The following is a 12,326-nucleotide window of genomic DNA, read 5'->3' as shown; positions in this document are numbered from 1 at the left end:
ATTTCAGGTTTTGATGTTAATTACATTTTTGAATGTCAATGACCTAAGATTAAAGTAAAATCAACCTTTTTTTCCCTGTCACTTGAGATGTAACAAGAAAAGTTAAGATATAACAAGTGAAACTGGGAAAATTGACTTTTTAATATAAAGCATATGTATGCTTTTTTTTGTAAGTATCAAAACACATTGTCCTAGCTATTATTACACATGACCTAAAGGATAATTTTCTCCTTAGCCTTTTAGAAATTAAACTAGCCTCTGAGAAGCTTTATATATAAGTTATACTGGAAATTATGCCCAGAATTAGCTTATAACTGAATTTTAATTCATTAGCAACATATTGGTTATGCTGTTAAAATTAAATTTAATGCTTTGAAAACATTACTAGAGACACAAAATTTTATACAAAGTAGACAAATTCAGCAATTTTGATGATATAGAGGCAAACTTGAAGGCTAAATTCAATGTAAACGTGCACAAATTATGAACAAACTTCTTTATCAGGTATGATAATGTTTTGACAACACAAAGACATATATTCTAGCTATGTATTAAGGAAATAAGCAAACCTCTAGCTGACCAGATATAAAATATTATGCAGACATGGCATAATACTCTTTTTAGTGATGTTAATTTTTTTCAGTATTTAATTATTTAACTCGGCTAACAAATGCATGTTTACTGACATTATGAGTACATTTTAGTATACACGGCTAAGATCTGGATAAGATACAGCACTCCAGGGGCAATTCCTTTCCAAAGGGACACAGACATAACGAAATTTGGAAAGGGAAATACTACAAAAGAGGTGCAAGCCCTGTGTAAAGAGTAATTAGAGGAAGATGTGATTTACCCCACCAGGAGGTCTAAGAATTTCTGCAGAGATGGTAAATAAAAGTAGCTGTATTTCAATAAGTAGAGGTTGGCAGAGGAACGTGAGCATGTAAAGAGAGGAAAGAAACATGGAATAGTTGGTTACAAGGTGCCAGACACGTGGTTATACACTTTACATACACTGCCATTTAATTCTGCAAAAATTATTTAAGGTAAACAGCAACATCTCCATTTAAATGATGAGTTAGCTATACCACTTACCTTTGAGTCATGCCATAGCCCACTCCTTTAAGGACTTTAGCAATCTACCTTTATGAACCGAAGAAAGCAATCTTTCTATATTTCATGCTGACGGGCTACCTTTGGGCATCATTTGAGAACCAGCCAGTCTTTTTATCAAACGAGCTCTGCAATTATACACATAAATCCATTCTAATTTTTTTTCACATTGTGTCTGGATATTTGACATTATATTTACCTTCAGGGACTTCATGATCAGTTTATGAACCTAGGTGACTTTTCATTAAAATAGAAGAAAATAAAAGAATATCTGAGAACAAAATCAAATTTAATGTCATGAGATGTTTCTAGTTCAAAATCTGACCCATGTACTTATGCCACAAGGGCATTGTGTGGCATATTTAGCTTATATTAGGGTCTATAATAAATAAGAGGAAGTATGAAAGTTATTTTAAAATGAACACACACAAATATAATAGTTGATTCAAATAAGAATGCTTAAATCTGATCCTTCCTGTCCAGAAGAAATAGGAGAAAAGCCTCCAGGGCCCATTTGTCTTGAGGGAATCTCCCTTTTTTTTTTTAGCACTAGTGTAGAATAATGATGGTAATTTCCACAAGGAATTGACAGAGACCATCTTAAATACTCCTTTTTATTCAGTGTCAATTTGTAAACCAAATTACAAAATATTTTAAGGATTTGCAAAAAAGCAAAAGGAGATGAAAATTTTAAAGAGTTTAGCAGAGGAAGAATATTCTAATTTTCTCCTTACTGGTATAAATATTGCATTTCCTTGAGGCTGTGCATAAAGAACTCTGTTTCAACTTTGGTGATTTTTTTTAAGGTAACCAAGCAATTCAGCTTCTAACTAGATAGATGACCTTGGGAAAATAATTCAAACTCTCAGATACTCAGTTCTTTCATATGTAAACTGCTAGGATTAAAATATATGTTCCTTAAGGCCCAATCATCTCTAACATTCTGCTGGAAGTAGATGTTATCTTGAATTACAACTGTTATAGCATGGAAAGGAAGATACACAGGGTAGGCTGCTTAGAATATGACTAATTCAGTAGGAACACATCAGCCTTGAAACCAAATGCACATACATGGCAGCTAGTTTCTGGAAATTGGAAACCATATTTAATATATGTTGTCTTCCCTTAATGGATCAAAATCAAGAAAATCTATAGGCCTATCGATCAAGCTTTCTAAAAAGCAAGTAAAACATGTTTTTGTTCTATTGCTTCCCTTTGTTACTCAATGTGATCAGAATGATAGAATGGTCTCAAAGTCTCAAACAGTATAAATTAATGTGAGTAAATTCAGACAGTTATATACATAAATATATATTCCTCTATACTGAATCACTTTATTGTTCACATGTTTATCATTCTCTGCCATATAGATATAAAATACAAAAAATATATACGTAAATTGCTCTTTTTACTAAATCTTGCATTACTCCCCATCTAATACTTGTAATTCACTCTATTATTTCTTTGGTTAAGAGAAGCTATGTTTTAAATTGCGTAAACATTTTGTTCAGTATTGTCTATCAGACAACATGCAGTCGATATTCACTGGCAAATTTATTTATTTATTTCTTATATGGTAACATTGGTTTATAACATCATATAAATTTTCAGGTGTAGATCGTTATATATTTCCATTTCTGTGTAGATTACATCATGTTCATCACCCAAAGACTAATTACAATCCATCGCCACACACATGTGCCTAATCACCCCTTTTGCCTCCCCCTCCCCGCTTTCCCCATGGTAATCACCAATCCAATCTCTGTTGCTATGTGTGTGTTTGTTGTTTTTATCTTCTACTTATGAAAGAGATCATATGGTATTTGACTTTCTCCCTCTGACTTATTTCACTCAGCAACCTTTTCACCCTCCTCCCTCCCTCTTTCCCCTCTGGTAACCACCAATCCAGTCTCTGTTTCTATGTGTTTATTTGTAGTTGTTTTTATCTTTTACTTATCAGTGAGATCATATGGCATTTGACTTTCTCCCTCTGACTTATTTCACTCAGCATAATACCCTCAAGGTCCATCCATGTTGTCACAAACGGCCGGATTTCATCATTTCTTATGGCTGAGTAATATTACATTGTGTATATATACCACATCTTCTTTATCCATTCGTCCCTTGATGGGCACCTAGGTTGCTTCCAAGTCTTAGCTATTGCGAATAATGCTGCAATGAACATAGGGATGCATGTATCTTTATGCATTCATGTTTTCATGTTCTTTGGAAAAATACTCAGTAGTGGAATAAGTGGATCATATGGTAGATCTATTCTTAATCTTTTGAGGAATCTCCATACTGTTTTCCATAGTGGCTGCACCAGTTTGCACTCCTACCAGCAGTGTATGAGGGTTCCCCCTTCTCTCCACATCCCCTCCAACACTTATTGTTTCCTGTCTTGTTAATTATAGACATTCTGATGGGTGTGAGGTGATATCCCATTGTAGTTTTGATTTGCGTTTCCCTGATAGTGATGTTGAACATCTTTTCATGTGCTGTTGGCCATCAGTATATCTTCTTTGGAGAAATGTCTGTTCAGATCTTTTGCCCATTTTTTAATTGGGTTGTCATATTTTCTTGTCATTGAGATGTATGAGTTCTTTGTATATTTTGTATATTAATTTATTTTTTAAGACCGTGTTTGAGATGTGTGTGTGTGTGTATGTATGTAGTGGTAATGTGCTATGCATTCTTTGAAAAAGATATAGTCTACCTGATGTCAATATTCATCAATCTACTAGGAAGTAAGTGACAAGGTAGGTACCATGTAGAAACACTTCCGTAGAATGTCATTGCAGTTCACAGTCAGTCATAAACCTACATCTTGACCCTGCTTTTCCCACGACTCCATGTCCTCCTTTCAATGCTCTCCATCATGAACACACTATAGGGTTTCCCATTTCTATCTCAGCTTTGCCTATTACATTTGATGCTTAGCCATTTTCTCTCAGCTCGAGCCATGTGTCTGATTTTGTTAGACTGCTTCTAGTCACATGCCTTCCTTAGCCCATTCAGCGCAAAGTCCATGATTGCCACTCAAAATGACAACATAAGCAAAATCACCTTCTTTATTTTATGGTTTAGAACTGAAACACAGGGCCGGCCCGGTGGTGCAGTGGTTAAGTTTGCACATTCCTGTTCGGCAGCCCGGGGGTTCACTGGTTCGGATCCCGGGTGCGGACATAGCACTGCATGGCAAGCCACGCTGTGGTAGGCGTCCCACATATAAAGTACAGGGAGATGGGCACGGATGTTAGCTCAGGGCTAATCTTCCTCAAAAAGAAAATTAATTAATTAATTAAAAAATAGAACTCAAACACAGAATATAATTCACCATAGTGTTTTTTTCAAGATGTCTAACTTAGAAGGTTTTAGTTTATCTTTAAAGTACAAATGTCTCAAAAATCTCTAAACTGCAGCATTGTCTCTACTCCTCACATTTTTGCATCTTTAAGGAAATAATATTTCTTCAAACTCTAAGTTTTTTAAGAACTATAAATAAAATAAACATGCACAGACACAATAAATGGGCAAATTATTAAATAAATCAATGAACTATTAGATATATATTGGGCCTTTTCATTTTACCCTGGTTTTGAACTCCCTTAGATTTTTTCTATATATTGCATTCTGTATAATTTCTTCAGATTTCATTGCTTACCAACTTTCCTTTTTTTTTTCCTGCTTTATCTCCCCAAATCCCTCAGTACGTAGTTGTATATCTTAGTCGCAGGCCCTTCTAGTTCTGGCATGTGGGACGCCACCTCAACTTGGCCTGACAAGTGGTGCCATGTCCGTGCCCAGGATCCGAACCAGCGAAACCCTGGGCCACTGCAGCAGAGTGCGCAAACTTAACCACTCGGCCATGGGCTGGCCCCACTTACCAACTTTCTTATCTGCTGTATCTAATATTTTAATTAATCTGCTTCTTGTTATATATCAGTGATTTGTTTTATGTTTGGAATTTCAATATAGCTCCTTTTCTATTGTGCGGGTGTGTGTATATTGTTTTATTGTGTTCCTGTTCTTTCACTTTGCTTTTCATTTTTCTTTTATATTTTTAACCATTTAAGCACGTTTATTTCCTATCTTTCAGATCACTTTTTTCTCTCTTAGTCTTGGGGTTGTAATACTTTCTTTTAGTTAATCTTCTATTCCTCCCTCATGGTGATTGCTTCTTTATGCAGTTTTACATTTTTGTTGTTGAACTTACTCTCATTGGAAGAGTATATTTTATGAGATGCCTATATATTCCTAAAATGAGGAGATATCTCTAGAGAGTGATTTTGACCTTGTTTCTACCTCAAGGGTTTTACTTGTTTTTATGATATTATCTGCTCTCCTGGATTCCAACACCGTGTGGACTGTGGGCAGTCTGTCCATACATCCACGCATGGTGTGCATGTGGAGTTTCTATTGCTTAGTGGAAGCATTTTCCCCCGTGCACAGCCCCATATAGAGTCAAGCTTTCCTAAGCCAGAAAAGAGATGATAGTTTTTCTTTGTTTATATAGCTGTGTGAATTCATTGGTGCACAGGACTTTGTGAAGCCATTACAATTCCAATCTCTGGCTTCTAATGGATTTATCTGAACACAATACTTCTCTGGGCTTCCAGAGCACTAATTTACAAAATGACTGCCCAGATCATTACTTCCCTCTGTCCAAAACTGTGGAAGATTAGAGATTTTACCGTCCTTTCAAGCTAATCAAGTCAGCCTGCCACAGTTCCACGGATGCTGACAGAAGAGATGAGACTCCTGGATCAGAAGTGAAGGATAGTTTATTGTTCACAACAATAGCACTAACCAGAGTATCAATATTTTCTTGTGCTGGTTTACCAAGCCTGAAATCCAACAAGAAAATGCAGAGGCCCAAATGAAACTTGAACACTCAGTGGGTATATTGTAGGAGAGGACACATGAGCTTAGGGATCCTGAATCCTTTATATTGAGCAACCGGCATGCCTGACTTTTTCTCAAAAGTCACTATCTTTGTTTTCCAAGGCAGTAACCAAATCTGTCCTTTGCTACAGAGGGAAACACCATCCTATTTTCCAAAGCTGTTTGCCATAAAGATGTCCATCAAAAGACAGGACCAAAATCACAGTGTCTCCCTCATAAGAGATGACTTAATGTGAGAAACCCACAGAGAATGTCTTCCAACATTTTCTTTAGTTCTAAGCCCTTGAAATTTACTATTATTTCTTTTATAGTTCTATGTATTAAATCATTTTGTAGTTAAATTTTAATCAGAATTTCTAATTGTTTGAAATGGGAAGAAAGAAGTCTTTCTTATTTTATTTCTACATCTTGCCTCACATAGTTACTTCTCCCTTTAAAAGATGATATTTTTGATCACTTTAAATTTATTCTGGTCTCTTCTGCCATTGATTTTTGCAAGTAACAAGAAAACCTCACAAATCCGTGATTCTAATTTTTTTTTAATGAGTACGCTGCTTTTTTTCCTTTGGTACATTTTAAGATTGTTCTCTTTAACTGTAGATATTATGCATTTTCACCCCAATGTTCCTGGTCTGGTTACATCAATATACTCGATACAACTAAAATGTTAAGCTTGTTCTTAAAGTATCTCATTTCATTTTACATATCTAGATAGATGTTAATAAAACCAAATCATCAATCATCTCACTTTTATGTGTTCTAGACACATTATATAAATCAACTTCACTAGTTAATCATTTAGAAAAGAAGCCGTCTATGCCTATATACTCCACAGATACTAATAAACCTCTCGAGGAACTGAGCACAGTTGAATGATCTGGGTCCTCATTCCATGATGTTATTCCTGTAGTTTGAGTTGCTGTCACCAAAAGAGTTGTAACCCTGTCTTAGAGTGCAGACTGTAACTATCTTTACAATTGTGATCGTTAACAAGTATTTATGCTGTGATAAGTAATGTGTTGGGTATAGTTGGATTTCAGGCACAGTGACTGCATTTCAGAGGTAAAATCCTGCTCCTGCTACTTTAATTGGATTCTAGCAAGGTGTGTTTGTCTATGTATGTGTGTATTAGGCATTTTAATAAAGTATATAAGTGCAAATTTAATATATTCATGAACATACTAAATTTAAGAAACCTCAAGATCTTCATGAAAATGTAATGGGAATATATTCTGAATTTAATTCTTAATTTCCTAAAGTTTCTAAAAATGCTCCACTCCAGACCTGCCCATAGCTTCTAAGTACGACCATGAGTAGTGTTTAGTTTCAAAGAAAAGACCATATTAATGTCCTTTTGATACAAGTTATATTTTTACACCTTTTTTATTTTTTTTATTGAGTTAATGATAGGCTACAATCTTGTGTGATTTCAGTTGTACATTAATGTTTGTCATTCGTGTTGTAGGTGCACCATTTCACCCTTTGTGCCCACCCCCCACCCCACTTTTCCCCTGGTAGCCACTAATCTGTTCTCTTTGTCCACATTTTCGAATTCCTCATATGAGTGGAGTCATACAGAGATTATCTTTCTCTAACTGGCTTATTTCACTTAACATAATTCCCTCAAGGTCCATCCATGTTGTTGCAAATGGGATGATTTTGTTCTGTTTTGCAGCTGAGTAGTATTCCATTGTTTATATATATCACAACTTCTTTATCCATTCATCTGTTGATGGGCACTTAGGTTGCTTCCATGTCTTGGCTATTGTAAATAATGCTGCAATGAACATTGGGGTGCATAGGACTTTTGGAATTGTTGACTTCAAGCTCTTTGGATAGATACCCAGTAGTGGGATGGCTGGGTCGTATGGTAGTTCTATTTTTAATTGTTTGAGGAATCTCCATGCTGTTTCCCATAGTGGCTGCACTAGTTTGCATTCCCACCAGCAGTGTATAAGGGTTCCATTCTCTCGACAACCTCTCCAACATTTGTTACTATTAGATTTAGATATTTTTGTCATTCTAATGGGTGTAAGGTGATATCTTAGTGTAGTTTTGATTTGCATTTCCCTGATGATTAGCGATGATGAGCATCTTTTCATGTGCCTATTGGCCATCCATATATCTTCTTTGGAGAAATGTCTGTTCATGTCTCCAGCCCATTTTTTGATCAGGTTGTTTGATTTTTTGTTGTTGAGTTGTGAGAGTTCTTTATATATTATGGATATTAAGCCTTTGTCAGATATATGACTTTCAAATATTTTTTCCCAGTTAGTGGGTTGTTTTTTTGTTTCAATCCTGTTTTCATTTGGCTTGAAGAAGCCCTTTAGTCTGATGAAGTCCCATTTGTTTATTCTTTCTATTGTTTCCTTCTCTGAGAAGACACGGTGTCCGAAAAGGTCCTTTTAATACTGATGTCAAAGAGTGTACTGCCCACGTTTTCTTCTGGAAGCCTTATGGTTTCAGGCCTCACCTTTAGGTCTTTGATCCATTTTGAGTTTATTTTGGTGAATGGTGAAAAAGAATGGTCAATTTTCATTCTTTTACATATGGCTTTCCAGTTTTCCCAGCACCATTTGTTGAAAAGACTTTCTCTTCTCCATTGTATGCACTCTGCTCCTTTGTCAAAGATAAGCTGTCCATAGATGTGTGGTTTTATTTCTGGGCTTTCAATTCTGTTCCATTGATCTGTGCACCTGTTTTTGTACCAGTACCATGCTGTTTTGATTACTGTAGCTTTGTAGTAAGTTTTGAAGTCAGGGATTGTAATGCCTCCCGTTTTGTTCTTTTTTCTCAGGATTGCTTGAGCAATTCGGGGTCTTTTGTTGCCCCATATAAATTTTAGGATTCTCTATTCTAATTCTGTAAAGAATGTCATTGGGATTCTGATTGTGATAGCATTGATCTGTAGATTGCTTTAGGTAGAACGGACATTTTAACTATGTTTATTCTTCCAATCCATGTACATGGAATGTCTTTCCATCTCCTTATGTCGTCATCCAATTCTCTCAGAAAGGCCTTGTAATTTTCATTATATAGGTCCTTCACTTCCTTGGTTAAATTTACCCCAAGGCATTTTATTCTTTTTGTTGCAATTGTGAATGGTATTGTGTTCTTGAGTTCTTTTTCTGTTGGTTCATTATTAGAATATAGAAATGCTACTGATGTATGCAAATTGATTTTATACCCTGCAACTTTGCTATAGTTCTTGATTACTTCTAAGAGTTTTCCAATGGATTTTTTGGGGTTTTCCATATATAAGATCATGTCGTCTGCAAACAGCGAGAGTTTCACTTCTTCCCTCCTTATTTGGATTCCTTTTATTCCTTTTTCTTGCCTGATTGCTCTGGCCAGGACCTCCAGTACTATGTTGAATAAGAGTGGTGATAGAGGGCATCCTTGTCTCGTTCCTGTTTTCAGGGGGATGGCACTCAGTTTTTGCCCATTGAGTATGATGTTGGCAGTGGGTTTGTCATATATGGCCTTTATTATGTTGAGATAGTTCCCTTCTATGCCCATTTTGTTCAGAATTTTTATCATAAATGGCTGTTGGATCTTGTCAAATGCTTTCTCTGCGTCTATTGAGATGATCATGTAGTTTTTATTCCTCAGTTTGTTGATGTGGTATATCACGTTGATTGATTTGCGGATGTTGAACCATCCCTGTGTCCCTGGTATGAATCCCACTTGATCATGATGTGTGATCCTTTTGATGAATTGCTGAATTCCGGTGGCCAAAATTTTGTTTAGAATTTTTGCATCTATGTTCATCAGTGATATTGGCCTGTAGTTCTCTTTTTTTGTTGTGTCCTTGTCAGGCTTTGGTATCAGCGTGATGTTGGCCTCAAAGAATGTGTTAGGAAGTGTTCCATCTTCCCTAATTTTTTGGAATAGCTTGAGAAGGATAGGTATTAAATCCTCTCTGAAAGTTTGGTAGAATTCCCCAGGGAAGCCATCTGCTCCTGGGGTTTTATTCTTTGGGATGTTTTTGATTGCTGTTTCAATCTCTTTCCTTGTGATTGGTCTGTTCAAATTGTCTGCTTCTTCTTGAGTGAGCTTTGGGAGATTGTAGGAGTCCAAGAATTTATCCATTTCCTCTAGGTTATCCATTCTGTTAGAATAGTTTTTCGTAGTATTCTCTTATAATCCGTTGTATTTCTGCGGAGTCTGTTGTTATTTCTCCTCTTTCATTTCTGATTTTGCTTATTTGAGCTTTCTCTCTTTTTTTCTTTGTAAGTCTGGCTAGGGGTTTGTCAATTTTATTTATCTTCTCAAAGAACCAGCTCTTTGTTTCATTGATCCTTTCTACCGGCTTTTTCATTTCAATAGTATTTATTTCTACTCTGACTTTTATTATTTCTCTCCTTCTGCTGACTTTAGGCTTTATTTGTTCTTCTTTCTGTAGTTCAGTTAGGTGTAGTTTAAGACTGCTTATTTGGGATTTTTCTTGTTTGTTAAGATGTGCCTGTATTGTGATGAATTTTCCTCTTAATACAGCTTTTGCTGTATCCCATGTGAGTTGGCATGGTATGTTATCATTTTCATTAGTTTCCAGGTATTTTTTGATTTCTTCTTTAATTTCTTCAATGATCCATTGCTTGTTCAGTAGTGTATTGTTTAGTCTCCACATCTTTGTGCCTTTCTCAGCTTTTTTCTTGTAATTAATTTCTAGCCTTATAGCACTATGATCTGAGAAGATGCTTGTTATTATTTCAATTTTTTTAAATTTGTAGAGGCTTGCCTTGTTTCCCAACATATGATCTATCCTTGAGAATGTTCCATGTGCTCTTGAGAAGAATGTGTATTCTGCTTTTTTAGGATGAAGTGATCTATATATGTGTATTAAGTCCAATTGTTTTAGTTTTTCGTTTAGCTCCACTATTTCTTTGTTGATTTTCTGTCTGGATGATCTGTCCATTGATGTGAGTGGAGTGTTGAGGTCCCCTACTATTATTGTGTTGTGTTTATCATCTTCCTTTAGGTGTGTTAATAGTTGCTTTATGAACCTTGGTGCTTCTATGTTGGGTCCATAGATATATATAAGCGTTATTTCTTCTTGATGAAGTGTCCCTTTGATCATTATATATTGTCCCTCTGTGTCCCTCTTTACCTGTCTTATTTTGAAATCCGCTTTGTCTGATATAAGAATTGCAACACCTGCTTTTTTTTTTCCTTGATATTATCTTGAAGTATTGTCCTCCACCCCTTCACTCTGAGCCTGTGTTTGTCCTTGGGGCTGAGGTGTGTTTCCTGGACGCAACAAATTGTTGGATCTTGTTCTTTAATCCATTTTGCCACTCTGTGTCTTTTTATTGGAGAGTTCAATCCATTTACATTGAGAGTGGTTATTGATGCATGTGGACTTAAAGCTGTCAATCTGTTGCTCATTATCTGGCTTTGCTGCTTTTCTCTTCCTGTGTGCTTTATCCTACCCATTTGATACTGCAATTTCTTATGCTGAGTTTCTTAGATTTTTGCTTATTTATGTTTTCTGTCTCTGTTCTGTTTTTCAGTTTAGTGGCTACCCTGAAGTTTGTATTTAGAATCTCGTGTATAATATAGTCTATTCTCTGGTGGTCTCTTACTTACTTGGACTAGACTAATTTAGTCCCTTTGCTCTTCCCCTCCTAAATTATCATTTTCACTTCTTGTTCCAACTTGTGTTATGAGTTTGTAGTTAAGGTGATAAGATCGTCTTTGTTTTGGTAGTTTCCTTACCTTTATCCTAATGCTATAGTTGATTATTTGCTATCCTGTTATGGTTCTATTTATCTGTCTCCCTGCTCTGTGGTTTGTGACCCCTTTTTCCCTTTTTTCTTTTTTCAGATATGAGAGCCTTCTTGAGGATTTCTTGTAGTGGAGGACTTTTGGTTACAAATTCCCTTAACTTTTGTTTCTCTGGAAAAGATTTAATTTCTCCCTCATATCTGAAGGATATTCTTGCTGGATAGAGTATTCTTGGCTGAATATTTTTATCTTTTAAAGCTTTGAATATGTCACTCCATTCTCTCCTAGCTTGTAAGGTTTCTGCAGAGAAATCTGCTGAAAGTCTGATAGGAGCTCCTTTGTAGGTAATTCTCTTTTGTCTTGCAGCCCTGAGTATTCTTTCTTTGTCATTCATTTTTGCCATTCGTACTACTATATGCCTTGCAGTATGTCTTTTTACATTGACAAATCTAGGAGATCTGAAAGCTTCCTCTACACACATTTCTCGCTCAATCCCTGGATTTGGGAAGTTCTCTTCTATAATTTCATTAAGCACACTTTCTGCTCCATTTTCCTTTTTGACGTTCTCGGGAATTCCTATG

This window comes from Equus quagga, chromosome 11, assembly GCF_021613505.1.
Source record: "Equus quagga isolate Etosha38 chromosome 11, UCLA_HA_Equagga_1.0, whole genome shotgun sequence".
NCBI classification, from domain to species: domain Eukaryota; kingdom Metazoa; phylum Chordata; class Mammalia; order Perissodactyla; family Equidae; genus Equus; species Equus quagga.
This window is presented reverse-complemented; position numbering follows the sequence as displayed.